The 26,525-nt window shown below is 42.4% G+C and overlaps 1 protein-coding gene across 3 annotated transcripts in view; it reads right to left on the reverse strand.

The window, feature by feature from the left end:
- Window positions 1–26,525, reverse strand: part of MACROD2 (mono-ADP ribosylhydrolase 2) — a 1,985,215-nt gene that overhangs the window by 510,240 nt on the left and 1,448,450 nt on the right. The gene's annotated exons all lie outside the window — the stretch shown is intronic.

The following is a 26,525-nucleotide window of genomic DNA, read 5'->3' on the forward strand; positions in this document are numbered from 1 at the left end:
CAGCACCCGCCCCAACCTTAACAACCTCTCTTCTACTCCCTCCTATTCAAATCTTTCACTGTGTCAATTTTCCTCACCTTCTCCATAAAGCCTTTCCTGAACAAATTAGCCCAAAATATGCTCTTCATTCTCCAAATCTCTAGGGGACTCATATCCCTGCTCTTTATGGTTGGTGCCACATTATATGCTATTTTGTCATTGTCATCTAATTCTTTCACAAGATCAGATGTCTTTTGTTCCAACTAGCATTCCTTTTGTCTAGCTTATGGTCAGGGACTAAGGGATACAAATTTTTTTGGGTATCCACTTCAGCGTCTGATATGCTTATTAAAGAAATCTCACTAGATTGCCCTGAAGGACAGATGCTCTAAGGACCCCCAAAACCATAGTCTTAGCCTTTGTAGAGCTTATATGACTGACATAGATCCCCATTTTTTTAAATCTATTTTCTCTTTTTGAACATTTAAAGAAAATTTCTTTCTTTTTCATCGGTCCCTTGTTTTAATTCCCAGCATCACTCATTAACTTGCCACAAATATTCTTCTTAGGTTGAGACGTGAGGCTCATCCACGGCTACCAGATGCTTAGTGGAGACATCTGAGTACTTCTGCCCACCCTATATATAATATCCAGCTGTCTGGATTCTGTGTGAGCAAGGGATATTTAGGTTTATATAAACAGAGGTTAAATGGCCATGATACAAATCAGAACCATGAAAGGATAGTTAGCACACCCAAACTGCTTTTAATATGAGTTGAATATCATTGACACTTTGCCAGAGTGTTTTCACATGAGATTGCACTGGTTAGTGAGTGTTAGTGAGTTTAATATGAGTTGAATATCACTGACACTTTGCCAGAGTGTTTTCACATGAGATTGCACTGGTTAGTGAGTGTTGACAGTAACAAGAACACTTTAATGCTGGATGCATAAGAACATATAAATTGGATTGACCTCATTCTTGTTGACAGTTCAACATTCGATTGCTTTGGGTACACTCCTGTAAAAGGAACGGGGACTGTGTGGGTCTGAATCCCACCGTGACACCTCACAAGCCTGTAGATGACGGAAATTCTTTGAGTTACGTCATTCCTTTGTTGTTGGGAATGGGGTTTTGCCCGTGCTGGATGCTGTTATAAAAGAAATGTATGATACCTAGGGCCTAAAGACTTGGCTTCCCACACTGTGCCAGGAACTCTGCTACATGCCAGAGACAAAATGGCAAGCACATCAGCAACCCTGCCCTTGTGGCTCTTAGTTGGATTCTAGTGGAGAGAAAGCGTTTACTTCCCAATCCAATATAAAAGTGTAACTGTGATGAAGAGCCTAAAGCAGAAATGCAAGAGGAAACAGGAGTTCCCTCCTCCCTCAGTGACCAAACACTTCATCTTCATGAGCAGACAGTAATGCTCCTAGAGATGGCCCAACACTGGGACATGTTTGGATTAATGGAGAAACTGAAGCAACCCAAACAAGCTGGAGCCACGGAGCAATCACAGATGCAGTGTGGCCAGCATCAGAAAGTGCCCGGACAGACACCGCAGGGCAAGGGGGCAGGTTCTCCTCCTGTGGTTTGGGGCCAATAGAGGAACAGCTGATCAGAAATGCTTACAGGGTCTGGTCTGGTTCCAGGAAGAAAACCATACAGGAATAGATTTGAGACTAGATGCATCCGCTGAGCTGTGAGTGGGCTGTACTCACAACTCCAGGAGTTAATGCTACGTCAGGGCATAGTTCAAGGTACTTTGGTGAGTACAGTCAAGGAAAGGGCCAGAGGATGAGGAAATAAGCCAGAATTCAAGACAGGAATAGGGAAATATCAGGTTGTGTGGCCATGATTGAACTTGTACAGTCCATAAGAGACAAGCCTCCTCCACTTTTTGAGGTACTCATGGGTGAGGCAATTTATCAGTAAATGGGGTGCAAATAATTCAACCCATGCAATGCACAGGACATCTGCTGAAGAATGGCTCTGGATGCCAAATGCACAGGCTTCTGAGATGAGGAATTCTTTTATACATTCTCTCTATGACCAGGTAATTCTGTCTCAGAGCACAATTAACGCCTAGCAAGATGGAAAGGATATTAACAGGAATTGAAGGGCAGAAAAGGAAATAACGCCTACGTCATTCTGAATGCTTTGTGTACGTTATGCGTTCTCAGCCTCTGAGCACATTAGAGTCACTTGGGGACCATATTAAACCTACTGATCTCAGGCTCTACCCTTACCTACTGAATCAGGGTCTCTAGGAGGAGACCCTGTATATGTTAAACAACCTCTTCAAGAGATTTTCATCTGCATGAGATGTTTGGAAACCACTACATTGTGTCCTTGAATCCTTGCGACCATTTACAGATGGAAATATTCAGGCTGAGAGAAGTCAAACACCATTTCCACAAGGGCCTCTGGATGGCCCATATATTGTAGAAACATAAAATACATTGGTTTATTACATTTTAAAATGTAATACCCATTATTATGAATATTTTCCCATGTTATGAAAGCAATTTTTATGATTATATAGTATTCCATTATAGGTGAGTATTTCAAATTTATTGAACCAATATGCTGCTGGTGTAAAAGAAATAATTTTTTTTTAAAAAAATCAGGAGTTTTCCTGATTCAGGGACACTAGTCACTCAAACAGACCTCTTCTACCTGTTCCACATCCAGAGAAGCATTAAATTTTCCTACACAGTATAAAGACTTTGCTTCTGTCCTGCATGCACAGAAAGCCCACTTGGTGGTCATAGATGTAAAAATAATTAGAATTAGAGGGCATGGACTGTTAAGCAACAACCAAGGGTCCCAGTAACAGTTACTTTCTGGTGATGTTTTCGGTGTTAAATCAGTGGTTCCCGAGCTTTGACGAACATTGGAATCACCTAGGATCTTTACAAATACTGATGTCTGGCTCCCACCCCTAAACACTCTGATCTAGTTGGTATGTGAAAACCTGAGCGTCTGGAAGTTTCTCCAGGGTGCAACAAAGTTTGGGAGCCACTAGGTTAAGTGAAAATTACTGATAGAATAAGGTTGTGGGACTGCTTTGAGTAGCCCTTTGAGGAAACTTATGTGACTTCAGAGGGGATGTTAGTCATCATGCGGTCATCAATGGGGCCTGCACATGACCTTCTCTGGAGCCACAGGCCAGGCCATTAAGAGCCAACCACAAGGACGATCCTAGGAACACTTACCAACTTTCCTCCCTAGGTTCCTCCTGCCTACTGCTGCCTGGTCCCTCTCACTCTCTGTAGCCTCCCACCTACTGTGTGTTTATCTGGAGTCTCTTTATTCCAATCCACGTCTACTTCCCTCTGTGCAGAGTGTCAGCAAGACCACCCAATACCCAAACCATGCTAAAGTAGTCCAGCAACCTGGAACACTGGGCAATCGAACAGGTCTCCAAGTGTCCCATTTTTAAAGGATCTGTGGCTTCCTGGGAGAGACTGGGAAATCCACAGTGAGGTTCATGGTCAGAGATGGACACATTCCCAACTGTGCCCCACTAATAGCTATTTCCAATCTAGTACCTGTGGTCTCAGGGTACAGCATGCTAACTTTGGGGGATCTCCAAAGAGTTAGGTGACCGGGCTTTCTGCTGGCTCACAAGTGTGAATGAAAGATCTGTCAGTCTTGAAAATATGCCCTCTTTCCCTTGAGACAGATCAATATTCTTAGATTTCCAGGAATTTGCTCTACTAGGATGACAGCATAAACGACCACCAAGGAATTCAGTGATGCAGAAGTCCAACAACATAAAGGCAGGTGTTAGCCAAGACACCATTTGATTATGACCCAGGCCTTTGGGTATTCCCATTTACTGGAATGGCGTAGGAAACTTGCTTTATGTTAATGGGGTGATGCTTAACCAGAGGCCTCCATCGGGATCCCTGACGGATATCCTGATGACTACACATGCCTTGGTCCAACTCCCTAGAAGTAGTGGTAAAGTAGACATGAAGTGGAGCCCAAATACTTGGATTTTTAAAGTATCCTCAGGTGACCTGAATGCAAAGATCACTGAAATGACTGGATGGCACTGACTAGCACTCCTTTCCCAGGAAAAATCATCGTATTGCCATGCAAACCAGTAATCCTATGGTGGAAATTCCAATCACAGAGGCACATATAACAGGAAAGAGATTTCTGAGAAAGCAGGCCATCCAGTTTTTCTCAAGTCATGTAAGCATCTTTTTATGTCACTTAGTCACAACATAGCCTAGGCTGCCAGAGTCTAAGAATCTAGAGCTAGGGCTTCCCTGGTGGCACAGTGGTTGAGAGTCCACCTGCCGACGCAGGGGACACGGGTTCGTGCTCCGGTCCGGGAAGATCCCACATGCCGCGTAGCGGCTGGGCCCGTGAGCCATGGCTGCTGAGCCTGCGTGTCCGGAGCCTTCTGCTCCACAGCGGGAGAGGCCACAATGGTGAGAGGCCCGCGTACCGCAAAAAAAAAAAAAAAAAAAGAATCTAGAGCTAGACAATTCAATAGAACTTCCTGCAATGATGGAAAGATTTTATTCTGTTCTGTCTAATATGGTAGCTACTAGCCACATGTGGTTATTGAGTGCTTGAAATGTGGTTGGTGAAAGTGATTAATTAAACTTTCAGCTTTATGGGATGAAGTGAGAGAGTGGCATGGACATATATACACTACCAAATGTAAAATAGATAGCTAGTGGGAAGCAGCTGCATAGCACAGGGAGATCAGCTTGGTGCTTTGTGACCACCTAGAGGGGTGGGATAGGGAGGGTGGGTGGGAGACACAAGAGGGAGGAGAAATGGGAATATATGTATATGTATAGCTGATTCACTTCGTTATAAAGCAGACAGTAACACACCATTGTAAAGCAATTATACTCCAATAAAGATGTTTTAAAAAAAAACCTTTCAGGTTTAATTTTAATTTAAATGGCCATAGGCAGCTAGAGTCTACCGTACTGTACTGTGCAAAGACATAACCCATCTTAAGAAAAAAGCATGCAGAACTATAAGTAAACACTGGACAATAAGTAAGTCTTTCTGTTAGACAATCTCCTCGTGCTATGGTTTCCCATAGGAAGCGCTTCCTCCTTAAAGAAAGGGCAAGAAACAAACTCCTTTTGTTGGTGACCCATCATTAATCCAGAAGGGAGAATATTGAGAAATGACCACCCATGAGCCATATCTGGCCCATAGATATATTTGGGTTAATTTGCAGTATATTTTTTAAAGTTGTTAAATTAGTTTTCAGTATTTGAAAATTGGATTTAAAAAAAAAAATCTCAATGTCTGTTTTCTTCAGAAAAAATAGACAATGAGGCCATCTCGGACTAATCCTTCATGGCAGTGAATATCTGGACCTACAGCAAAGGGATGCTTGAAGTTCAGTGGAGACACTGCTTGGCCTGCTTCCCTCACTCATGAGGCCTGCCTTGGTCCCTGGAAGGTCTGGGGTTTGAGAGACCTGGTCTAGACATCTTTCCCAGGCAGAAGCATCTAATCTCAGACACTGGCAAGCCTGGCTATCATTTTACCTCTGCTGTCCTCACCTTGAATACTCAACAAAGACAGGATAGACCTCAATACAAACGCCTTCTATTCAAGGTAGAATCTCCTCACTGTTCTTCAAAAGCAAACGTGCCTGTGCACACACACAGAGGATTTCAAAAAGTTATTTTATCAGGATGAGAGTAAGCCAAGGCTGGTGGTTTCAGAGTAAACAGAAGGCGCATTTCCTAGTGTGAGCATGTTTCTTAACCGTGCCGTAGTTTCTAGATCTGTAAACTGTTGGGACCTAAAGAACCTGGAATAGGGCCTAGTTCATCATTAGTGCTCAGTGCCTGTTAGCTACTATTATTCCAGTTATGGAAACCACCTCTCCATGGGGAAAGATGAAGTAAACCTTCTCCACAGTGTAATACAGACACACACGTGGGCAGCTTTTCACTGTCCAATCGATTCTAAACCACAGCAGAAATCTGAGTTTGCTTGTGTATGTGAAATGAACAGTCCCAAGAAACCAGTTATTAGTGATTCATCAAAATCTCCCTATTTCTCCGATGTGATAATGACCGCAGCACAGCCTGGGCTGAGTTCTAGAGACACTGACACAAACTCCACACACGAAGGAAGACCATAGCCAAGTGTACCCAAACCAGCCCTTTGTTTGACTGAACGTGACTGCAACTTCAGAGTAAGAGGTAACATTTCTAAAACGAAGATGACTAAAAACTCAGCTTTTCTTTGCAGATTTACTTTTGAAAAGTACATTGTGTTTGAACTCGACCCAAATTATTTGTCACCACTCGTGATGAAACACTTGGCAACATCCTTCCCTCAGCAAAAATCTTTCTTTGCTCTGAATAAATTTAGCTTTTAATTCGTATGAAGTTAGGCAGTTCTTTAAGAATCCTTCAAAGGGTGCTTAAGGCCAACCCAGAGATCACCATAGATGACTGACTTTTATTACGGCTCTCACCCAAATGAATCGATGTTCGGGTAGTAAGCATGCCAGTCTTGTCAGTCATCTGCTCACCCATCTTCCCTAAGTTACATCGCAACTATACAAATTCCTCCTCCATCCATCAGGCAGTGAATGCCAGTTACCATTCACTTGGAGGTAATGCCAGTTACCTCCAAGTCCAGAACAATGTTCAGTCCTGATGCTTTTTCCAACCTCATCCATTTTCTGGTATAAAGTGATTGTATCCTCATGTTGCTGGGCTGGCAGTCAAATTAAACAGGGCAAGAGAATACCATTCCCCACTGAGTACATCCTCAGCTGGTACTCACAGATCATTTCAATTCTAGCTTAAAGAATTATCTTCAACATGCTAATTAATACACATTAGATCATTTAAAATCTTCACCAACTATAATATCTATTGTATACATACATACATACCTACACACATCTTTGCTAATGATAATAGCAATGTAACTAGTAACTCCAATCGTGATTTAGCACAACTAATTGCTTTTTTTTTTTTTTTAAGGTTGGTAATTTTATTGATTTATTTAGGCCACGCCACGTGGCTTGCGGGATCTCAGTTCCCTGGCCAGGGATGGAACCCCTGCCCACTGCAGTGGAAGCACAGAGACTTAACCACTGGACCGCCAGGGAAGTCCCAGTACAACTAACGTTTATATAGCATTTCACGAGCATATTCACGTACTTTCTCTTATGTACTGCCCCAAAGATACCTATGAGGCAGACAGGATCAAAAAGAGAAAAACATTTTTTGAGCCTCAGTGTGATCCAGGCAGTGTGGTAGGGCTTTCTGTGTACTAAGTCTTTATCAGTGTTGGGACTAAGGTGAGGTGAGGGAGGCATCCGGGGTGCAGAGTTTAAGGAGGCGCTCACGCTCAGTCATACAACTGCAGAGCTGGCACCTGAGAGCTGCCTCCTTAAACTGTGTGTCCACAGCACTCCTCTGGCATCCCCCAAGTCCTACTTCCATAATACTCTCATCCACCTTGTCAGTTACATAGTGTCTTCCTCCCTTCAAAGATGGACAAACTAATACCCAGAGATCTTCAGCAACTTGCCAAAGGTCTCCAGTTAGTGACCCTTCTGACCCCATTCTGGTGTTCTTTGTCCCACTGAAGGGTCTCTGGCCCAAAGCCATGGCCAAAGAAACCACACTCACGAGCGGCCTAGGAATCACTTGGCTCCCTCAACCGTCACTTAAAATTCAGCGTGGACGGCACTCCAAAGACAATCTCCATCTAATCATTGTTATCACTATTTATATGATGAGAAGGCTGTTTATTTTTAGCTTTGTTAGTTTCTTAAAAATCCTGCAATTAGCATATCTAATTATGTCTAATATTGGGTTTTTATCATCAATAATTTTGGTTTGAGTATGTAAGGAGGTGGCCGGACTACCCAAGAGGTGGCAGGACGTGAATTCGTGTCACGCTCTCATTTTCCTTTTGATACAACTTCAAATATACTGTCCCCTAGCTTCAATGGCATTTTATGGAAATCCACCAGAAAACCCTACCACGCCCATTACTTTAGCATTCTCCAAAATAAAAAATCATCAAGTTAATACTTATCCAGCTCCAAAGTCACTAAAACACAAAAGTTTCAAGCTTAAAAACAACTTCATTGTAAAGGGCTGTACAGTTTATTTCTTCCCAGCGGCTTTAAATCTACTCACAGCACTCCCAAGCAAAATATATGGGAATACAATAAAATGCCAATTAACTATAGTCAACCAGTTCCTAATTCTCCATCTCCAGAATGTCTTTATTATTAATGGAAATACCTGCCATGCTCACTGAGAAACAGGAAAGCAGACTGAAAAGAAAACCACCTGCTCTTAACTGTAGTTATCATTGTTTGTGTAGAGGCACAATTTCTCCCCTTGAGCTTCAAGTCTGTGGATCACATTCAGCCCAGTTCTCTGCTGGGGAAGCTGCTGACACAATGAGGGCGAGTCACCCAAGAGAAAACCCACAGCCAGAAAACAATTCTAATTATACATTTGTTCTTGCTGTCCCTTCCCTGTGGTTTAAACATCTATCTACTTGCTATTAAATGTATCTGATGAGGAACAGAAAAAAAAGGCTGGCTGAAGCTGGGGTTCCACATGACGAACTCTGGTGAGATCCATGTTTGGCCCGTGGCAGGTCTTCCAAACCCATCACCAAGAACTAGCGGGAAGACCGGCATGAGGATGTTGTTAAGACCCAGGCCAGTGTATTCTGCTTGAGAAACTAAAAAGAAGGAACTCTGAGACTATCTATAAACCCTAACTTGCTTTTCCGAACGCACGTGTTTAGTCTTTTTAAGGTATACAGGGCAGGAGGTGTTTGCATGATCTCCAGTGGTACCATAGAGAGACGTGGATGCCCTGGGCCCAATGGGACTTTTCAGTTCTTCTGAATCTGCTGATCTTCGCACAGTCTCAACTGTCATGGAAGCTGCAGGTCTTTGTTATTGGAGGGGAATCTTGCCACTCCAGGGTCACCTTAAATCTTAACAACAGGGAAGATACTCATGTTTATTGCCCTGGCGTGCAGTGTCATGCTAGGTGATGTTACTATTATCAGTCTGGGTACCAAACAAGACAAAAGGGGATGAGTACCCTGTTCATGCAGTTATTGTTATGTTAACTGTGGCTCATCAGCACTTTGGTACACTCCAGAAAGGGTCATGCCAATATGCTGCAAAAGGTCTCCAAGCCATGCCTACATCCTATGGATATGTCCCCCAAGCTAAACATTTCACAAAATATAGAACTTTATTTACTCCCTACCCCATTTGGGGTTTACTCATGAAAGTTCTTTATACAACAAAATGTAATCTATGTTAACTGACAAATAGGTCATTCCTAGCCAACAAGATGTTTAAAGAAATATTCACCTCGTAGAGCACTAATCATTCTACTAATACTATGGTAGGTATTTTCCTGGTCTTATTTCATTTGCTGGAATTGATTGACATGTTTCTTTCTGACCCATCACTTCCCCTAACTCCAACAGAGTAGGCTGCTCTGCATTTTACACAGTTCCAGGCTCTCCTGGACTTGGCCTCAAAAGCCTCTGCAGGTTGGCTCTTGGCAATCAGCTATAGGTGTTTCCGATAACGGAACTATTGTGGAGACTGAACTCGTTTCTACTCTGAGTCCACACAGTCTTTAATCCCTGCCTCCAAGGACATCCCTCTCCAACCTAGTACCAGCCAGAAAAAGGACAGAAGATGATGAAGCTTCTCTGAGTATGGGATACTTAATCCTCCCAGCCCATTTTAACTTGTTTGCAAACCAAGTCACCTGGCATTTCACTCATTTGAGGAGTGAGTCTCCATTCCTTTCTCTTTCATAACTAGAGCTAAGGGTTAATTTCAATACAATGCTTATTTTCTTAACATTTTCCCTTAAATTGTGTTAACTGTATTTCTTAGCAAACCATAACTCATAAACTGCTTTCACATGAAATTGGTTTAAGGAAATTCTCATACTCATTCAAACAAGACAGCATATTTCAAGTGAGACTAACTTTCTATCTGCCTCAGTTTCCTTATTTATAAAAAACAGGGGAATAGTCCCCACACCCTGGAAGGGTGGTAGTGAGGTTTCATACTTAGGACAATGTCTGGCACACAGTAAATAAAAAATGCTAAGTCGTTCTATGTAAAGCACTTAAAATGTCAAGTCTGTGTGAGGTTCTTAATAAATGGTAGTTATTATATTATCATAATTAGTCACAAACTGGGAAGGAACAGAAGTGAGCCTTTCCCATGTAAAGTGACTAGAACATGGGGCGGGAGTGTCTTTCTTCCCTTCCCTCTCTTCTGGTCAACTTTCCTTCTTCCTCTTGCCTCCAATCCCTTCTCCACTTTCTTCTTTCCTTCTCTCCTTTTGGGTTTCAAATCAAACCGGCTGGAGATTGAGGAAAAAGAGCAAAAGGGTGGGCGCACATAACATTTAGGTCTAGAAAGAAGAATTACTGGAAAATAATTTGGCCTCTGCATAGAGTTTGAAATTGCCAACACAGAAAGCAATTGATGGTATTTTCCCAGTGGATGGTATTAATTAGCACTCTGCTGTCGTCAGTTGGCTCTGCCGTCATGTGGATAAATCATTCACAAGCTATTTTGGACACTCGTCCTGTTGCCACCACCATGGCATCAATCTTCTCATTAGCTTTGTCATTACAGATCTCAGCCGTTTCTCACCTTTTCAGGAACTCTGCATGAATTTGACCTCGAGAAGTATTTAGTCACTATCATCTCAGCTATTAAATGTCAGATTCAGACATCGCAAACTGTGTGTCAAGACACTGCATTCTGGCAGTAATGAATCCATTATCTTTTTTTCCCCCTCATAAAGCATGCTCTTTGGGCACCCGAAATGGTGTGATACAAGTTCTCTCAGGAGTCTCGTTTGATTGTTTGAAAAGAACGTCGCTGGCTGTATTAATTTCCAGACTTTTGGTAGTTTGTACCTGGCACATCATGCCAATAATGACTGCTCATCTTCACTGGGTGAACCAGGCAGCAGGGTTAGGCAACAAGATATAGCTAAGCAACCCGTGCCTTTAGCACTTCTAGCACATTGTCTGTCAATGAAGTCTACAAATTGTATTTTTTGCTCTTCAAAAAGAGTCGCGCTTATCCCTGCTTATGAGTCACAGGAGGGCAGGGAGGCCAACGGATACTGCCTACATCTCTGTCAGTTCGTTTCCAATAAACTCTCGTCCATTCAGGCTGTTTGCCAGCTCTGCACCTGCGTGGTAGTGGCCTAAGGCATGAGCCTGTTGGGTGGATTCAAAGAGAAAGCCAGTGAGGCTGTGGGGTAGCCAGCCAGGGAGAAAGAGTACAGGTGGGACCACAGAGACTCTTCCTTGGTGTCATGGAGCCATTTAGCAGTTGACTGGAGCCTACAGATCCTTCTTAGAATATAGATTTTAAATAAATAAAAATATAAAAGATTACAAAGGAAACACTTTTATGGAGATAACAACACCCTAGGAATAGTGTGTGCTATGGCCAGATGTGTGCTTCTCCATCAACACATTTAAGCAAGATGTAGTGATGATCTGAAGTCATAAGGAGTGTAAATAGTGGTTTGAGATCTCCACCACTGTAATGTGATAGGAAATCTGATTTCTATTGGTGACAAAGTCACAGGACATGCTGAATCCACTGTGGTTTGTGGTTACGGTCAAGAAGGAAGGAAGCGCTAAGTTACAGTTAGAAGTTAATAAAAATCATTGTATTTTTTTCCCGAAGTTCACGAACTCCCTGAGACCTCTTAAGAGTCTGTGGACCAAGGGCGTGTGGCAAGAGAGGCATTTGGATTTTACTCCCAGGGGAATGGAAGCCCTGGGAGGAACGTGCAGGCTCCAACCTCTCGTCCATTTAAGACAGGCAGCCCCAGAATCTTCCTTGACCCTTCTCTGCCCAGCGCCCTGCAATGCTCTGGGCACCAGCTGCCCCGGCACTCACCTCATTATCATGTGACAACTGTCTGTGTGGTCTCTTCCATCAGATGGTAAGGACAAGAGCTATGTATCAGCCATCTTTGTACAAACAGTGCACCCAGCATGGAACATACCAGCTACTGAGTATTTGCTAAATAAATTAATGAAGACTAGGCTGCTTTTGAAAGAATTACACATGAATCTATACTGCCAATGTTTTTCTGAAGAACATATTTTCCTTTCCGAAAGGGGTTATATGTGGAAATACACAACGTTTTAAAAATAATATCAGACTTCACAACTGGGAATGGAAACACTGACATCAGGTAGATTTTTTAAAAATAATTTAAAAGTAGATTGATTGAAAAAAAAGATAATGTGTTTGCCTGAAGACCAAGGTGCCCTGGTGTTTAAAATCATAGGAGCCTCTGCAGGGCAACAGAAGGCCAGGGAGACAAAGGAGTTAAGTGCTGTGCTCACCAGGTACAGCTCGACAGGTCAAGGGCTCAGGAAAGAGGATGAGCTTCCAGGTATACTGAATTTCCCCAGCTAGTTCCTTGAATAACTTCCCATTTTTAGACAATAGCCCAAAGCTGTCTAATCCCAATACACTGCCAGCCATCCTTGGATGGGCCACATCTGGGACCTGGCTGGGGCTGTTCACAGGAGAGCTGGTTTCCAGCTTACCTGGGGGTAGTCACAGGGATCAAGACTAGACTCTTAATTTGGAATATACCTGAAAGAGAGATAAAAACCTACTGAGCACGCTCACCATCTGACACGGAAAAGAAGGTCTGTATGAGACAGATGTGCCGGGTTCACGCACACTCAGCTGTCATCGTAAGAAACAATGTAACACAGTCTTTCAGTCAATGTGTGTTTATCAAGGCTTTCTATTTGCCAGGCTCCCTCGATTCAACACACACACACACACACACACACACACACACACACACACACACACACACACACACAAAGGCTCATCTGTGAAATTACACCTTGAGTCCCTGTCCTCAAGTCAGTGGGAAAGCTAACAGGTAAATCCACAGTTACAGTCAAAGCCGTGATACTCGTAAGTTTTCCTAAGGTTGCGTGGGGGAGTGAGGGAAAAACTTCCCCAAAGGCGCAGTATCTGAGCAGACATGACAGGAGTAAGTAAAGGAATCTGTCATCTCAAGAAGCATGTGCTCTAAATAAAGACAGGGGGGAATCTCTCAGAAATTGGAGCCACTGTCAAGGTCTATCTACCCTCAGGGAGATTTAAAAATTTCCTGAGCTTGCATGCAGCTCAATATCAAAAAAACAAACAGCCCAATCCAAAAATGGGTAGAAGACCTAAATAGACATTTCTCCAAAGAAGATATACAGATGGCCAAGAAGCACATGAAGAGCTGCTCAACATCACTAATTATTAGAGAAATGCACATCAAAACTACAATGAAGTATCACCTCACACTGGTCAGAATGGCCATCATCAAAAAATCTACAAACGATAAATGCTGGAGAGGGTGTGGAGAAAAGGGAACCCTCTTGCACTGTTGGCGGGAATGTAAATTGATACAGCCACTATGGAGAACAGTATGGAGGTTCCTTAAACTAAAAATAGAACTACCATACAACTCAGAAATCCCACTACTGGGCATATACCCTGAGATAACCCGAATTCAAAAAGAGTCATGTACCAAAATGTCCATTGCAGCTCTATTTACAATAGCCAGGGCATGGAAGCAACCTAAGTGTCCATCAACAGATGAATGGATAAAGAAGATGTGGCACATATATACAATGGAATATTACTCAGCCATAAAAAGAAACGAAATTGAGTTATTTGTAGTGAGGTGGATGGACCTAGAGTCTGTCATACAGAGTGAAGTAAGTCAGAAAGAGAAACACAAATACCGTATGCTGACACACATATATAGAATCTAAACAAAACAAACAAAATAAATGGTCATGAAGAACCTAGGGGCAAGACAGGAATAAAAGACACAGACCTACTAGAAAATGGACTTGATACGGGGAGGGGGAAGGGTAAGCTGGGACAAAGTGAGAGAGTAGCATGGACATATATATACTACCAAACGTAAAATAGATAGCTAGTGGGAAGCAGCCGCATAGCAGCGGGAGATAGCTCGGTGCTTTGTGACCACCTAGAGGGGTGGGATAGGGAGGGTGGGAGGGAGGGAGACGCAAGAGGGAAGAGATATGGGGATATATGTATAGCTGATTCACTTTGCTATAAAGCAGAAACTAACACACCATTGTAAAGCAATTATACTCCAATAAAGACATTAAAAATATAAAATAAAATATAGTCAGACTGGGAAAAAAAATTTCCTGAGCTTGTTTGTCATTTGATCAGATTTGGCTAATGAATTAATGGCAACGTCTGTGGCTCAGAAATGTTGCCCCAGCGTGGCTGTTTGGCTTTAGCGCTAATCTCATGAAAGCTTAGGAGACTATGAGAGCTGTTGGCTGGCTAATAAAAGCCCCATTTGTTAACTCTTAATGCTTTCATCCAACCTGGAGTGTGTATGGGCCTGGCACTGTGCTGGGGGCAAGAAAATAAAAGATGGCCAAACTGACGACCTGCTATCTTTGTTTCAGAAAAATATTAACAAGCAATTCTACATAAATCATATAAGCAACAGGGTGGTAGGTACCACGGCAGAAGAAATCCAAATTAGACTGTAGATTTGAAAGCATTCAAAAGAGATCTCTGAAATAGTAATCTACTATCATCATCAAGAAACAAAATGATGCTTTCGATGATCGTGGTTATGAACTTGGAATCCTGAGTTAGAATTCCAACTCTGCTGTTTATTTGCTGTGTGGTCTTTGAAATTTTACTTAGTATTTCTAAATCTCAGTTTTCTCACCTGTAAAAGAGAAGGATGACCACGTAGGTTTGCTGTGTTAATTAAATGAGATTGCCCAAGTACGGTGCTTACACAAAGGAAGCACTCAATTACTCAACATGTGTGACATTAAATATATATATGAAAAAAACATACAGTTAGTGAAGAATCAAGCTCAAGTTGATTTGTTTTTGAAATCCACTTATCCTTAGCTCTCATTGGTAGACCAAAGAGTTCACTTATTTGTAATGGAGTAGTATGGCATGTTACTTCTGAACCTCAAAAGTAGATCTGTTGAACTCAACATAGAGAAGTACAAGATGCAGTATGAACTACTGTTAGACTAAATCAATCAATCTCTGTTACACACACACACACAGACTTCTGCGTGCACACTGAAGACAATTTCACGCTTCACTTAGGTCAAGGCTCTGTGTTACTGGGTAAACCAACTGCTCTAAATAGTTTCACAGGTAACTGGTAAAGGGGACGATGCAAATCCCATTCCTGCTGTAACCACCTCATGGAATTTTTTTAATTACGCATTTAGTAAATCTACTAGTACATTCCAAAGTATCCACTTATCCCCACCCTCTAAGGAAAATCATTATTCAACTGTACTTAGAAGCAAGGGATGAATTTTCTTTGCCTCCTGCACAGAACATGACTATTTGTGGGGTTCACTCGATGCTGGCAAATGGCCATTTCCTGCCTCTAGACAGAAAGGCTTAAAAGAACTTATAAAAAACAGTCGAAATCCTCTGCAGACATCCAATAACTTATAAGGAAAAGAATATTTTGATGAGTTAGTGCAAATGAATCAGGAACATATGGATCCTATTTCCCTGGAGTTTAAATTTGTAAAGAGAAAAACTTCTTAGAAAAATGAACTTTGTAGATGTCACTGAACCCGGGGGAAAACATATGAGATGATTACTCAACTTAATACATTCCTAAGTTGCCCTGTGCTTAACTGAAGCACACCCAGGTCATTTGTAGCTCAATTTGGTCCGTCAAACACATAGCCCATCATGCTCTAATTGTTTTCAGAGTAGAATTCTGGGCAGCAGAAGATATTAAGATGGTTCGTATTTTCAGCAATGAATTTTAGTACAATGGTTTATTTTGTAATTCCTTAAACAGAGTTAATTTTGTCAGTGGCAGGAGATTCTGGAAACACTGTGGGTGACACATATCTGCATGTCCAGGGGCCAATCCACAGGTGGGTGGTGTAAACAGGCTCCCATGAGGGACAACACTGTACCAATCAGAAAATCTTCTCTTGTAACCCTGCTAAATGGTGGCCTCATGCCCAAGGAGAACTCATTTGCTTCACGTGACTGAGAGCTTTATTCTCAAAAGGTTTTTCAGGAACCAATATAATTATACAAGATCCAAGTGACAGACCTGCCATCTGAATATAATAGTTACTCAAATAATGATTCGGTTCTATACATTGATGACTTTTACTAACTTATTAAATATACCTCACGCATGGAGGCATACGAGCACATATCCAGAGACCATGATTATTATAAACAAGATTTTGAAAATATATTAAGATGCTTTCTAAAAGAGAGAAAAAGGCCCCTACTATGTGTAGGGTGCCACAGAAAGCTGGCTAGCAAATCCCATGAATATTTAATGTGAGTGGCGATTACATGTTATATGTAGACATGATCGATATTGTTTATTTGTCAACCCATGTCAAAGGGGATTATAGGATGGAAAAAACAAGTGCTCATCAGTGAAAAGGCTATGGTGGCCACTCTGGTACCTTCTAGACGATACAGCCCCACCAAGGCTCCTAATCCCTTAGAAAGTCGGTTGCACACTGGTTTAGAGGGAGACTTACTCTCAGTTCTCAGCAGATCCTTTCCCACATTGAGGAGAATAAATATGAGCTTGCACCTTAGTATTTCTAGCTGGAAACAATCTTTGAGAGTAACTGGTCTAATCATTCTCAACCACGAGCTGGAGAAATGTCTTAAAATATAGGCTGCTATCCTCCCAGATATGGCAATGCAGTAGATTTAGACTATGGTGCTGGTATCTGATTTAATCGTTTTCTTAGGTAATATTCACCTTATTTTACAGATGAAGAACAGTCCTAGAGTGGTTACAGCATCTCCTGCAATCTCCTTGTTCCCAGGTCAGTGTCTTACCGACAAGCTCAGCAATGCCTGGGTCATTAGGCAATCCCTTCAGTGTATAACCAGGCAGGAAAAACAGCCCAGACTAAGGGAAGATCTACTGGCTAGAAACAGCCAACAATTATGCTGAAAAATAAATGCAGTTGAGTTATTCTTATGCCTTGTTAAGGCTCTAAAGTCAGCACATAAAGTGAAAAATTCACACGGGCAAAATTATTCTTTAAACTTCTTTAGGAAGGCCCTATGTTAGAAACTGACACATCTCTCAATATGTTCAACAAAGCCTGCTTTTCCTCTAGATTTAGGAGAGATTGCTGGAGCTTTTAAAGTCCCCATTGAGCAAGCGATGAAGTTTTTGGTTAATATTTAGGAGTAATGTCAGAGAAGCAACAACAACAAAAAGTCTTCATGTACTCTCATTACACTGATGCAGAAAGAAGCTAAGAAATATAGGAGAATCTGGACCAATTGGAAGAACAATGAATTCATATTTCTTATCTCATGCCAAGGTTTATTGTAAAAATGAAAATAAAATCGCATCATTTAAAATCTCTCTTATTTCTGTCTTTTTTTTTAATTTTTTAAGAGAGTGCACATAGGCAACACCTCCTCACCATAGGACATCACTTGCCCTGGTGCCCAGCAGGTTACATGCCAGGTGATTGCAACCCTTGCTGCAGAACCAAGTCTAAGATTAGTAGGTCAGCATCAACCTTCCTTGCCTAAGGTCTTCAAACTCAGGATTACAGATGTGAGCACTTCATTCTGACCAGGTTTTAGCAACTTGGATTCGCCACAAGTTCAGGAAATCATAAATCCTCCAATATCCTTCTCTTCCCTGCTTCATGCAAATTAATAGTCTCCTCACTAAAAGGTGGAGGCTCCCTGGTGTAGACTGAAGACACCACAGCTTTCTTCTCTACCCTCCTCAAGTTTCCATGTGATGGGACTTCTAAGGAGTCCACGAATAGAAATAAGGAGAACTTGATCTGATTGAGAGGGGACATGTTAGCAAGTCTATCACTAGGCTCACAATCTACCACCTCCAATTTAGCTTTTGTCCATGATTAAACTGATTTGTATGTCCATAGGTCCACTCTCATTAAGTTTTTTCTAGTATGTTTTTTTGATGAAGAGCAAAGAGATTGGAGAAATGATGGCTTCGTCAGACCTATTCATGTTTCTTACTGTATTGAATAGCAGTGTCACCATCAAAGGAGGTACGGTTTCCACAGAGGCCACCCCTATGTCCAAATGCGTTAGGAGAAGCAATGAGATGGCTACACATCTGGCCACAGCTTCCATCTAAAGCAGAGATCTGGCTAAGATTGCCTCTCACAGGCAAATCATTTAACCCCACCAGAATGAGAAAGTATCTTTCTTGTTCTTTCCTGAGTTGAGCTAGATGACAGTGGCAGGATTGCTGATTTTCCATTCAATCAGGGCAGCACATGAGTCCTATTCAATTCAAGTGGAGAGCAAGGCAAAGGGTTGTCTTTCCCCCTGCCCAGCGAGGAAGGCACATGCTTTCAGCTTACAAAAGTGGCTGTAGAATGTCCTTCAGCAGGACCTCTCGGTGTCATTTTTATCCCTGTGTCAGATGCAGATCCAACCACATGCTCAGAAGTTTATTTTCTATTTATAAAAATGTCACACCATTTGGATAATCAGCAGACTTAATTTCATAAGGAGTTTTAAATGTTGTCTACTTTGAAACCACCATATAATCAGATCATTCACAGAAAAGCAACATGGCAGCCTCTTCTCCTACACTAAGTGGGTCAAGGTTGTTGACACCAACTATAAAGATACACCCATCTGGAAGTTAAGGATCAAGTTAAAGGCATCCGACAGCAAATGTAAATGATGCTTGATCTTTGGGGCATCGCCTGGAGAATCAGAGAGGACAAAGCTTTCTGTTGGTCTGACTGTGCCATGATGACGTGGGCAAAGACATGACTGTGGCTAGATCAGTGGGACTGCTCCAGAAGACAACACCAGTGGCGATGGTTCTGGAGCTGGAAGAAACATGGCCCACATTCCCCATTTTACAGACGAGGAGTACCAAGAGATGGACTTAACTGTCCACCATTATACAAGAGAGTAAATTAATCTGACTAGGACCCAAATTTTCTGACTTTTAATTCAATGTTCTAATGTTTATACCAATCTCCCTCTTTGGGATAATAATAGCCAGTAGTGAACTGCACCCTACCTCCTCCCACCCAACTTCCAGTAGCCATAAGTCTCATTTTGGCTCCGTGAAAGAGGTGACGAGCTACAGTTACATGGTGGCCTCCTTGATACAAGCCTGCAGGCTTGGAAGTTGTCCTATAGTCTCTGGACCTCCAACCCATATTTTGCAAAGAGACCCATCTTCTTTCAAAAACACAAATCCCAATTCTAGGAACATTCTGCTCATGTCATCTGAGCAAACCTCTTCCTCCATTTTTAAGAACTGTTCACTTAAATATTAATTGCAGAGAATCTCTACTTCACCTGTCTCATGCTACTTATTCTTGGTTTCTACTCAGTACCGCCTTCCATTAAAACTCACGTTTCTTTACCACAAGGTTACAATACAGAGGAAGATACAGCCATCAGAAAATAAACAAGCTTATGATTTGCCCCCTGCATGAAAGTAAGTAGTGAAAGCCTGCAGTTTTAAAAGAGCTCTTACTCACTTTGCTATTGAGAACAGTGACCCTAAATATTTTTTTCCCAACCCAACATGTTTGAAAGACCTGGAGCAATTCCATTGAAAGCAGTGGTCCCACATAAGAGGAGCTCTGTGAAAGGGGTAGGATAAACTACTTAAAACATGCAGTTTGGGGGAACAAACTTCCAAATTACTCTCAACCTTTCCTTTTCTCTAGTTGAGAATTATTAGCTTGAGATATTAATACTAAGAATAGGAGGTTATTCTGTTTTGCTAAAAGAACCAACACTTTGCCTCAGTTGTGATTCTTCACTCAAGCCAGCAAAATGGTCTTGTTGACTCTGCAAGCTCCCCAATAATCAGTGACACCTTCAGCAAAATATCCTCCTAAAGTAGATCTCCCCGCCCCCCCAAAAATGATGGCAGGGAACACGGCCACTGGCAGCTCCTATGGCCCTGCTCCACCACCAAAGTGGGCCCTAATTTTCCCTTCCCAACTCCAGTTTGCAAAAAAAGTCCCAGGAGAAGACTCCCATCAGCCGATTTTGGGTCCCATGCTCACAGATGTACAATACTTTGAGTGACTAAGTTTGGTTATTTTGAAGTAATTGCCACTGGGCACAGAAGCAGGGTTATAGTAGAACACCAAAGTGCCCAACTAGTTGATCTTAGGAATTTCCTTTCCCTTGAACCTTAACTGCCACATCTATACAATGAAAGATAAACATACCTATCTTGAAGAAAGTTTTGGGAAGATGCTGTAGAAATAGGAATAGTATGTGTCCCAAACACAAGTCATGGGACACAGCAGAGCTGGAAAACACTGGTTTCCCTTCTTTAGCTACTTCACATCCCTACTTTACATCTCCTAGAACTCTTCCTAGAAACCCCAGACTCAGTGGCGGTATATATGTGTATGGGTTACCCTATTTTAATATAATCCCCCCTACCCAAGACAGAGTATATTTTCAGGTTCCCTCTGCACTCCATTCTATTTATCTAAAAGTAACAGGGGCATAATGGACACTGTGCTGGGTTAAGGATGGCTGGCAGAAGAGTACATGTGCTATTTATATGTCAGCACAGAAATCAACCCCTAAACGACCTGGGACTGTAGGTTGATGTCACTAGAGCACCCTGGGGCCTTGATTATAGAGACATCCCCTGCTAAGAGAAAAAAGATCATTAGACTTTAAAAGAGTTGTCCATGTAGAGTTAGATTACGGAAAAGGGTGCTTGGGCATCCTTACCTCAATCCCTGGAAGTGTCTGAGTAAAGCCCTCCCTACCCTAGGCACACTGGCTAACTGGCAGGGGGCTCACTAACTATAGCAGCACAATTTATATTATTCCATCTCTTGTGATTCTTACTGATGGGAACAGGATTATGAAACCCAGAAACAACAGCAAGAGGCTCTAATTTCTGGCTGCAAAACTCAGGCGTGCCTGTTGGGAACAGATGCTAAAGCAGCGTGGGGATGGAGAGGCAGGTGGATTTGCCCGCTAGCAAGCTCTCAGGTGGGCAGTCTATGGTGACACCTGGCGCTTGAACACTGTCTCCCACCAAGAAAGGCAGAAGCTACCTTGGGGCATGGCTTTTATTCTGACAATGGGTATTTAGAATCACAAGATGAAGAGCCAACTCTCACATCTGACCACCAATGTAACTGTCACAGACCTCAACAAAGACAGCCTGAGAACGGAAAAGTATTATGTGTATGAGTGAGTGAGTGGGTGAGTGAATGCGTGCGTGTGTGTGTGTGAAAGAGGGGGAAAGGGGAGGGAGGGAAGAAAGAAAGAAGATGGAGGGAGAGAGAAAAACTGTTTGCAAGTCATGAGGGTTCTTGAGGAGCAAAAGGAACACGGCACACGCACAAAGTCTGGGAATACTTTTCTTCCATTATGTCACAGGCAATAAGCATCATGGGTTCCACCTGAAGACCAGCCTTGGGCTTAGTCAAAGGATACATTTTTACAGCAGCATATTAGGATGATGGGTATTAGTACCATAACCACATTCCTGCACAGAATGTGAAGATTTTAAGATGGAATTTATTTTTCTATACACACAAATCTTAAACTTAAATTGTTCCAGAAACTAAGGCCAGCACAGATATTCAAACGACGCTTCTAGACATAAGAGGACACCCCCCAGGGAGAACACGGGGCACCTCATCTGCTCCTTCCAGATTTCTGAATGTTAACCACACCACCGTCTTCTGCAGAATTGAAGGATGGTGCTTGTTTTGCATTTCTGTAAACAATCGTCCACAGGAATTGAAACTTGGTGCGAAGCATGTAGTTTTCCCATCAGAAACGTAAGCATCATTTCATGTTTCATTTAAGCCCCCCCCCCCACCCAGTTAAGAACCACACAGATCCTAAGGGGTTCTGTGTCAGTGACATAAGGCAGGCCTCACACTGTTTTTTTGGGTTTTTTTGGTGATCCATAATATGATTCTGAAATAAAAGTGACAAACAATTTTTAACACTGCATATGTTCAAAAACCTCTGCCAAGAAGGGGAATAAAATAGTCTTGGCACCAGAAGCTAAAGTGCAACCGTTCCTCTGTGATCTGTGGTGAGGAAACAAGTGGCTGTGACCCTGATCTTGTCAAGTTAGCACGAGAACAGCGGATGAAACTTTTAGGAGCCTGAATGTGCCCGTCTTCAGTGGATTCCCAATTCTGGGTTCTGAGAAGAGGAATGTGTTCACCCTGTTCGATACTTTGCGGATTGTGTGTCTGAATGTCGGAAGGCAGGGGAGGATGGCAGTGAAGCCAGAAACCAGTATCTTAACTTCTAAAGAACACCAACGATGAGCGCAAAACTAGTTCTGTTCTCTGGCTGCCGTCAGTCGACCTTGGGGCCTAGACCACACTGGGTGATAAAGTCTGGGACCTGGGCTCACAACAAGGTACAGAGCTGGGCGTCTGTCTCGGTGCCACACTGCCACATACACACAGCATCTCAGGATGGCCTGCCACATCTGTAGGCACACTACCCAAAGGGACAAACAGCAATACCACAAGGGTCGTGTTTCCCTTGGAAGGCACAGAGTAAACAATGTAAATGACAAGTAGATGATATTTAACATTTTTAACAACAATCTGTTCGTGCTAAAAGCACAGTTAAAGAGTATTCTATGCTAGGCAAAGGTCCAAAATCTGCATGCAATGAGAAGAAACTTCCACCTTCCTCCTACATGGAAGAAAACTGATGTTGGTTTTGAAAATGCCGAGCTGGGGTTCCTCCCTGCCAGTGATCCCCAAGTCAAGCCAGGTGCCTACAGAGGGCCTTCAAAGATAAACCAGAGGTTCCTCCATTGAATTGTTCCCACCCCAGAACAAGGGGTCGGCTTGGGGAGGAGGGGTCTGTGGGCAGGAGAGGGGAGATTAGGGAATTCCCATGAAGTAAATGAATGGGAAGGTTTCTGGAAACGGACATCCTCAAAGATCTGCAGAGATGCAGCTGGGGCCTGGTCTCAGGTGAACCATAACCTCTCCTCTGAACCACGGCTGCCCACGGCCACAGCTTTAATTAGAGCTCCCAGAATGCCATGCTTCTGCCCATCTGTTGGCTGCTTTATCACTGGCAGAGGGGCGGGGGTTCCAGGTTTGTGTCACACTATAACTGAGGTCTGATTAGTACAATACCTCAGGGTTTCCAGGTTTCAAAGTGCCCGGGAAACCCACTGATCTTCCGGCTTGGAATCTTCATCTTAGATGCCTTACCCCCTAAGGTGACTTCCTTACCCCCTAAGGTGACCTCCTGGCAGCCTTAACCGCAAGCGCCCTGAGCTGTGGGATGGTTGCCCCCTTGGGGTATTTGAAATCACTGAACATGACCTCCATGATGGGCAAACAACTCCCAGTATCAAGCTATTTGTGGCTTTTACAAATGGAAGACATCCTATACTTCTGCTATCTATGGAAAAACATAAATACATACACTGCTCCACAGACCGATAGCCAGGTGGCATGTGAGTCCCTAAGGTGGATCGACAGAACGGGCACTGTAGAAACACCGCTAAGGCTAACTTCCTGATAGGAAAGGGGTGCCTCAGAGCCGTGGAGTGAAGAAATCACTATTTCACAAGGAACCGTAGTTTTAGACAGCACGACAAATGAGGAATGCATGAAACTGCAGATAACGCAGGGCATCCACCCGGAAGTAGGAGTCAGCGCCCCATTTCCGCTGCTCATTTCCTTAACGACCCCTTGTTTTGCTCACTTGTCTCTTTAGTATGGTTTCTGCTTGAGAAAACTGGGAGCTTTGGGAAACGTTATCATACCACATGCTGTCAATTTTTTTTTTTTTTATAGCCAACTCTGATATTCTTTTCTCCTGCTTTTCTGAACTCACGTGTTCTTAATTCTTAATTTAGCCCAAAATGCCAGCGGGTGATCTCCATTGCTCGCCCCACCCCACGTCTGATCCCTGGGTCTCTCTGCCTCATACCTTATCTCTGCAGTCATGATTGCCATTTCTTTGAATTTCTGTTCTGTGTTTAATTCATCTCTCTGGTCTTCACAGAGCAATGATTCAATGCTCAGTAGTGAATATTCTCTTTTGTTTTTCAACCAGAAGTCATTATATTTTTTTAGTTCTGGAAGGTCACTGATGTGCCCTAATAATATCTTCTTGAGGATTCTCCTTTTTTTTTTTTTTTTTTTTTTTAATTAAAGCTCTGCTCTATCTCTTCCATTAGCGCCAATGCAGTCAGAGCCAACTGTACTATTTGTTCAGCTGGGCTCCCTCAAGTCCCCGAGTCCCCTTAGATATGTGGTGACAACAGCACGCTCACAGCTCAGACTTTGGGCAAATGAAACAAGTAGATGGTGGATGAACAGAATGTGTTTTTCCCAGTCCCGTCCACTGGGCCCAAGTGCCCCATCAGGACTCTATTGCTATGGTAATGTGTGATTTGTGTAATGAGATAGAATCAAATCAACTTTTGTTCAGAGAAAATATGTTCTAAACCTGATGCTGTTGCCTCCTTGACCACGGTCACTGTATTCCCAAGAACACTGGTCCCTTGGGATTTACTGTAGGAGCCCCTTAATTAGTCTTCCCTTTTCTACTCTGACATCTTTTAAGTTCATTCTCCAAGCAGCAACCAGAATTTAGTCATTTTAAAGGTGAATCTGATCGTGCTACCTCCCTGCTCCAAACCCTCAATGATTCCCCATCAAAAGACTGAGAATAAAAATCATGGACTCTCCATGAAACCACAACACTCTATGATCTGACCCCTGACCATTTGTCCAAATTTGTCTCCTGCTGTTCGTTCAGCCCTGTGCTCCATCCACACTCCCTCTCTTACCCTCTTGCAAACAGTAAACTCATTCTCCCCTCAGGGTTGCCTCTTGTCTTCCCTCTGTGTGGAATGTCCTTCCTCAAGACCTTTGTGTGCCTCGGCTTGCTCCTTCCCAGCGTCCAAAGCTTTGTTCCAGGATTCTGTCCTCAGAGCAATCTCTACATTCTCTAAAACCACATCCCCCCAAAACTCACTCCTCAATTACCTCGTTTTACTTTGTACTCTTTGAGCTATTTTATTTATTTGTTTCATTTATATTTCTCTTTTCCCAGACTGTGAACATCATAAGGAAAAGATTTTGTTTTTCACTGTTCTGTCCCTAGTATTAGAAAAGTGTCTAAGGCTTCGTGGGATTTAATAAATTTTCATCAAATGAGTGAATTAATGAATACCTAGCTTAAACAATCAAGAGGCCAGAAGCATACCGCAATGAAGAGACAACTGAATAAGTCCTTAACCTAGTTTGTTTGTTAACAGAGCAAAAAATACAACCACATATTGCTGGAGAGTCCATTTGTATAGCTTTTATCTATGTCCCACCACTTATAATTCAGTTATCAGGCAAAACCTGACTTGTTCAAATTCATTTAGCCAATGCGCATTGAAAAGAGAATTAGCACAGGCTATGATTAAAGCTGCAATGGCAAAAACTAAGTTGTGTTTCTCAATCCAAATTATCTAGATTTTCTACAATGAAACGAAGACATGAGCAAGAAAAGAATATGAAAGCGAAAGAAAGGACTCAAAGACAGAGTAGGCTAGTAAGGAGATCAGAGTAAAAAAAACGTTAAGTAGGAAACACTAAGCTAACAAACCTCTAGGAAAAAATAACGTTCTGAATAGTTTAGAGACAGTCTGTCAGTCGAATTTGTCAATGAGCTGTAAATGTGACCAACACATTTGCTCTTCGTCATCAACCCCTTGATGTTTTGTGTAGTTATGTGTACTCCCATCACATGCCAACACGGCACATGGGAACTTCCAACAGTGGGAAATATCCTCGGGTTATTATTTTAGTGGAAATGATAAATTTATACCAATATACCAGCTCATTTGTTAGTGTTTAACTTTGAAACACCTCATTTTTGCCAAGCAGATGGTCCAGGAGCCTTTACTATGACCGAGAGATATACTGAAGATTACCCGTTTTCAAAGGGACTGAACATCTCTCCCTGGCCTCAGGGGCATTCCAAGGAGAGGCAGGTCCGACTCTTGGCTCTGAGACTCCAAAGTCTTGAGCTTGTCACTTAACCTTTTGATTCTAGAGGAGGATAATGATAGCAATACCTATCCTAGACGTTCTGTAAGATTATTGTGAAAATAAAATAATACATGTCGAAGAAATGTTTTGTAAACTGGCTATTTTAGTTCTTTTTTTCTGCATCTTAGAGGTTACTAAAGTTATTCTCTAAATTGAAGTTGTCATATGTATACCTTTTAAAGTAAGAGGAAAAGAAACAGCAAAAACCAAAGTATGTTTAGCCGTGCGGTCTTTACTTCTACTTGAAATGAACAATGTTCGTGTCTCTTTTAAAAATGTTGAAATTACAGTAATTAGCAAAAATGATGCTGCTGTTTCTTTAAACACACAAGAGCACCCTCTCATTAGGAAACTCCCA

Source organism: Pseudorca crassidens, chromosome 15, assembly GCF_039906515.1.
Source record: "Pseudorca crassidens isolate mPseCra1 chromosome 15, mPseCra1.hap1, whole genome shotgun sequence".
Classification (NCBI taxonomy): Eukaryota; Metazoa; Chordata; class Mammalia; order Artiodactyla; family Delphinidae; genus Pseudorca; species Pseudorca crassidens.